Here is a 6,000-nt window from a genome sequence, read left to right as displayed (position 1 = left end):
GGGTCATTTGAATCATTTGCTTAAATGTTTAATTATTTCTTTGATTATGTATTTGTGTTTACACTTATCTTTGATCTCCTTATTCCTGTTTTGTCAATTGTTTTTTATACTTATCTTTCATCATTTACTATTATGTCTGAATCTCCATTGGCTTTTCATGGCGGATACTCAATGGATTGATACAAAGTAAGCCCCTCCACTCGGCTGCGCATAAAATATTACCGTACTACTCATTTAAGACTATTTTAGACAGTTACTATCACGCTTATTGATTTGATATATGTATATGTGAATACGTGAATCTAAATGATTATAAGAAAATTGAGAGAGTAAAAGCAACATAATTAAGCTGTTGAACTATGAGAATATCAGCCGCAGTTCGAGCTTGAATTGAGGGAAGACTAAGAAACTCGATTACATATGAATTAAGTAACTGATTCTGTTTTCGCCCATCTAATCAAGTGGTACACCGAAGAGACACAATAAGACCCGTCTTTGCTGAAATTCCGGTAGACTAAGTAACCCGATTACATATGAATTAAGTAACTGTCTCTGCTCATTAATTCCTGATTTCTTTAGATTTTCTTACTGTTAGTAATTCGGCCTTGTTGAATGTTTCACAACATAAATAAGAATTTTGACTTCGCCACGGTTCTTGTGGTCACAAAATCAATAGTGCAGTAAGCCATACACCGTATTAAATGTATTATGTTCATTTCTTAGAAGATTAGACGTGCTTAATATATATGATATCGAAACTAGTAAACTTCTACGTACTTTGCACTGATTTATTTTCACAATTTAAAATATTTTCTACTCCGTAAATTTTCATATGACATATGCACATGCTTTTGTTCTAAGCGAACCTGCACAGTAGCTTGAAAAACTTGGGCCAAACTTGTATTTCCATCAAATAGCGTGGCCATGGTTATGTTTAACAAGTAACTAATTTGTGGAGCGACTATGTCAACGTCTTTCTCAATTCAAAAATACTCAGTCGTATGAATCGCTAATTTCCCAATATGTACTCATGAGAACAGGTTTTAAAAATGCGATGGCCACCTAAGAAATAAGACCGAAGGATAAAAGCACAAATTCAATCTTGATGCAATAACTAGCTAGAAACAAGCATAAAATCAAAAGGCATTACTAAACGTTTTTATTATCTTGCACAAAGTATTTTAATCAAACGTGAACAACTAGTTGAATTGGAGGAAGTATATTATACGGATTTTGGGATTTATGCCCATGTTTGAAAAACATCAAGCAATAGAGGGAGGAGCAACCCAGTAAACTTGAGGACGAATGTTGGTAAGATCACCAAGTGAAAGAAATGGTGTTATACATTTCGTTTCCAAGTCGTAGTAACCAAGATCCTCAGCAACATACACACAATTCGACTTGAGCCCTGAGCATTCGCGAGTTGAGATGAAAAACGGCTCGCTATTTCTTCCTATGAAAAGCGCCTGATCACCTATGGACTTTACACATTCCACCTTCCCGTCGCCCTCTAAATCAATCATAAACAGTTCAATATCTTTAGTCTCGCATTGAACCTCATCCTCTTTAGCTAAATGCCTAATGATTAAAAACAGACGAGGATTATTTTCTTCAGTTACCGCCAGGTATTTCTCGACACTATGGTCCCATGAATCCTCACACACATATTTATTGATAACTTCCGGATCCAAAAACAGAGAAAAAACACGTTCGTTTTCCCTGGTTTCATCATCCCCAAAAGGATACAAACTGGTAATAAGTCGGAGCTTCCCAGAGTCCTCAAAGTGTAATTTGTACAGATTGTTCGTCTTCCTGTTATACGCTGCTAGACGTAATCGATAAAACATTTCTTCCTTCACTTCCGTTATAAGTTCAAAGTTGTTTGACATTGGATCACCGGCCAGAGTAAAATGTAACCCTTCTCTATATATTGGATTCCTGGAAAGTTTTGGTAACTTGTGACAACGCGCTTCAGCGTACGGGTTAGCCAGGAATACACTACCATCCGAATCACAATCGAATGCAACCCACCCTTTGGCCGATCCTACACACTTTGTGTTGAATGGAACGCTCCCATGTGCTATCGGACGGTCCATCTTGACAATTGATTTGTCGATAATATTCAAGTAGTTATCAGTTGGACCATTCGGACCGTCTTTAACGTCCGGGGAAAGCATTAGCCATGGTGTTGATAAAATTGGCAATGATGGCTTGTACAAGTTTTTAGAAATTAATGTTGATGATGAAAATTGGCGATACGGTTTTGATTTGTGGAGACAATTATTCAGAATGTTGCGTAGAGCCATAGTGATTTCTTTTCACATGGAAGATGATAAGTATTTCTAGGGTAAGCGATTATGGAGTACTTTATATTAGACCTCTAAAACGGGTTAATTGGGTCGAGTATAAGTTATAGATATTTTTTTTATATTCTAGGTCGTAGTATGATTATCTTTAAAAGATATTTATACAAATTACGGAAATTTTCTATGACGCTGTTTGGTAAATGGCATATTGGCCAATTTTTAGCATATTCAAGGGTTTTAGCATGTTTGACCAATCAATATGCTAATTTTAGTGTTTGGTAAACAGCATATTGAAACAGCATATTTGGGGTCAATATCTTTGTTTTACAATATCTTTTACCCAAAGATATTGGTTAGCATATTGTAAAACAGGAATTTTTTTTCCATTTTACAAAGAAAACTAACAATCTACTAATCGTAATTTGCCAATTACCAAACACCCAAATTAATTCTGCTAATTATAATATGTTAGTCAAACCTTCTGATAAAATCTGCCATTTATAATCTACTTTTGCAATCTGCTTATGCTGAAATTAATCCGTTGTTTACCAAACAGGGCCTATATCTTTTCATAAAGATATTTATGCAAATTTACGAAAATTTTCTATATCTGCTGAATTGTAAAATTTAGATATATTTTAGATATTTGTTTTGATAAATTTTATATTCTAGGTGATAATAAGATAATATCTTTAAAAGATATTTATACAAATTACGGAAATTTTCAATATCTTCTCATAAAATCCCACATAGGAGAAATTTAGAGTGCAAACATACAATGGCAGGCATAGCTTTTGCGCGAAGAGCACTAAAGCATATTATCCCCGTCACCCATACCAGCACGACAACTGCCACGAGGCGGTTCTCGACAATAGTATTACCACCGACACCAACACCATGGCTACGGGTACCGACTGATATGAGTGAATCATCGTTTGTAGACTTTGACAATTTCTACAACATTGTAGACAAAAGACTTGTCAAGCTTCAAAGAATGCTTGCGTACTGTATCGATATTGGCGTATTATGCGTTGGATCAAGTCGCGGGTCACTTGCATATATCTGCGATGGTGGAAAGATGTATCTCGGGTATCCCCACGCTGGCGGGGGACAGAAATTTGGTATCTATGGTAGACAAGAGAATGATGACAAGTGCAGCATCTACAAATCTTCTAATCATCTTCACTCGTCGACCCGATTTTACACTAATGTCGGCAGTGTTGAAACATTTCTTTGTTATCCTCAAAATCCAACCCCTAACAACTTCCATGATTTTTACATTGAATCACTTGACTACCCTTATTGGACTAGGTACCCGAACCTATTCCACAAGGACGATCCACCTATTGTATATTGTTTGAAGACTAAAACTGTTTATAAGCTTTCGTGTGATGGTAATGAACACGGTCCATGGGTTGTTGAACTATGGGATATAACTTTTGATGGTATAAATGTTACTTCTCGGATTAATGTAGTGTTTGATTCTAGTTATGAGATTGAGACCTTTGAGAGAGAGTTGAGGGCGCGGTGTCATCAGGATAGATACACTACAAGAAAACAGCTCATTAGCAACCAACACAGTTGGTCGCTAAGCTCCTATATTTGGTCGCAAAATGAGTTTAGCGACCAACTTGCGACTATTTTTAGGCAGTTGCTGTAGGCTCGGTCGCAAAATGGGGTTAGTCGCAAAAATAGTCGCTAATTAGCAACTAAATTATATAGTAGCTAATTTGCAACCAAATAATGATGTAGTTGCTAATTAGAGACCAATTTCATTGGACGCAATTTAGCAACCAAATATATCAATGGTCGCTAATGTACGACCAACAGGTTTTTGGTTGCTGATTGGCAACTAAATTTTTTAGTTTCTAAAGTGCAACCAATTATTCTTTTAGTCGCAAATTCTCAACCACATATCATTAGTTGGTTACTAATTAAAATGCGATTAGAGGCTTGAGAAAGACCACTCTCATTGTACCCATTTATAAATCAAATCTTAAATACACCAAAAGTAGTCAAAATAAAGATAAATATCATATATAAAAAGATTTACAATAGTAGCTATTGTATCACATTACAAAAGATAGGCAATAATTCTTCCTTAATCTTAGTACTTCACAAAAGTTGTTGAAGCCTTCAAATTCTACCTCCTTACATCAAAAAGTGACGGCTAGCATGTACGAATGTTAAAACTTCTTGAAAATCCAAGAATGTTAAAGTTCTTCCCCCTTATATATACCAAAAAGTTGCTGAATGCTTCAAATTCTTCCTCCTTGTACCAAAAAGTTGCAGAGGCCTTCCAATTAAGTGTTATATATACTAAAAATTATTAGCTCAGGAATAAGAGTACCTAGACAAAGTAGCACTTAAGCTTGTTGGCTTTCGAACTGGCTGGGAGCGCACTTACGCATATCTTGAGACATCCCATTTAGTGCATCATATAGTCCCTCAATCAATTTCTTGTGACTAGCCAAGTCATTTCCATGTCCATCTGTCTTTTTCTTTTCTTCGGCAAGTTGTCGCTTAGTATCTTCCAACTCTTTGGTAGTGGATGTAAGTTGTTGAGTTGTCAATGCAAGTTGTTCTTCAAGTACTGATACTACACTCGGGGTTGCTTGCCTTAAGTTCTTGGATGACCCACTTAGACGGTCAAAAAATAAACTCACACTGTTTCCAGCTCCATAGAGGTTCCCTTGACGTGAAAATCCACCTGAATTCTTTACGAATATGTCATTCTTAGCTGAGTTAGAAATTTCGCCGTTTTCTTCAGTGGCAGCAACCTCAGCCTCATAATCATCCTACACAACAAATCACAGTCAACACGTATAAGAATATTTTTCAGATTGACATGGTCCTAGGTAGTTACTTATCAATATAAGTATTTAAGAACCTCACATTTAGCTTTGCTGCTCGGGGATCACAAAAAGACTTCTCTTTTGGCCTTTGATGTGTTCTCACAAAAACTTCAGCTAGAGTTGGAAATTTTCCATTATCTTTCATCTGGACATGTAAATGAATCTTTAGAACTAAGCTTTTATCAGTAATTTACATGAAATTTGAATTCAAGTTTAGACATTTCGATTTACCATTTTCTTAGCTATTTGCATAGATGATATTGAACCTTGACAGTGCTTTGTGCCAGCCTTTGGTCCACCCATTCTATTGTGTAGACATTGTTCTGATTTCTTCTTAAACTCCGGGGTGGATTTAACCTTTTTAAGCTTTTGCCTAATTGTTGTCGACATCCAAAAAATAGTTTTATGCATGGGCACCTTGTCTGCCTTATTCACCATGTCCTTGAGCCGATCGCCACCTTTCTTGTTGAACTGAGCCTTCACTGCATGTGAGTATCTTTCGTTCCATTTGAATTTTTCCTGTCATTAATAAATTAACACCAAGGATATGTATCAAATATGTTAGAAAAAGGAAGGTGTAAATAATTTCCACCACCGAGCTACAAATTATTCATACCCTGAAAAATCTCCACCATTGACCTTTCGCAATGCCTGATGCATTTTTCCAACAAGTGTAAGGTGCATGATAATACGATTGAATGCCGTCAGTTATAACTTGAACAACTGAATTTTCATGGAACCTGCAAATTTAATACCGCAAACAACCTAAAGAATAGACAATTTATGAGAAGTAAACAGAAGTACAGTAAAGACGATGAATATTACCATAGTCCATCAGG

Source organism: Silene latifolia, chromosome 5 (genome assembly GCF_048544455.1).
Source record: "Silene latifolia isolate original U9 population chromosome 5, ASM4854445v1, whole genome shotgun sequence".
Classification (NCBI taxonomy): Eukaryota; Viridiplantae; Streptophyta; class Magnoliopsida; order Caryophyllales; family Caryophyllaceae; genus Silene; species Silene latifolia.
Note: the sequence above shows the minus strand (reverse complement) of the source record.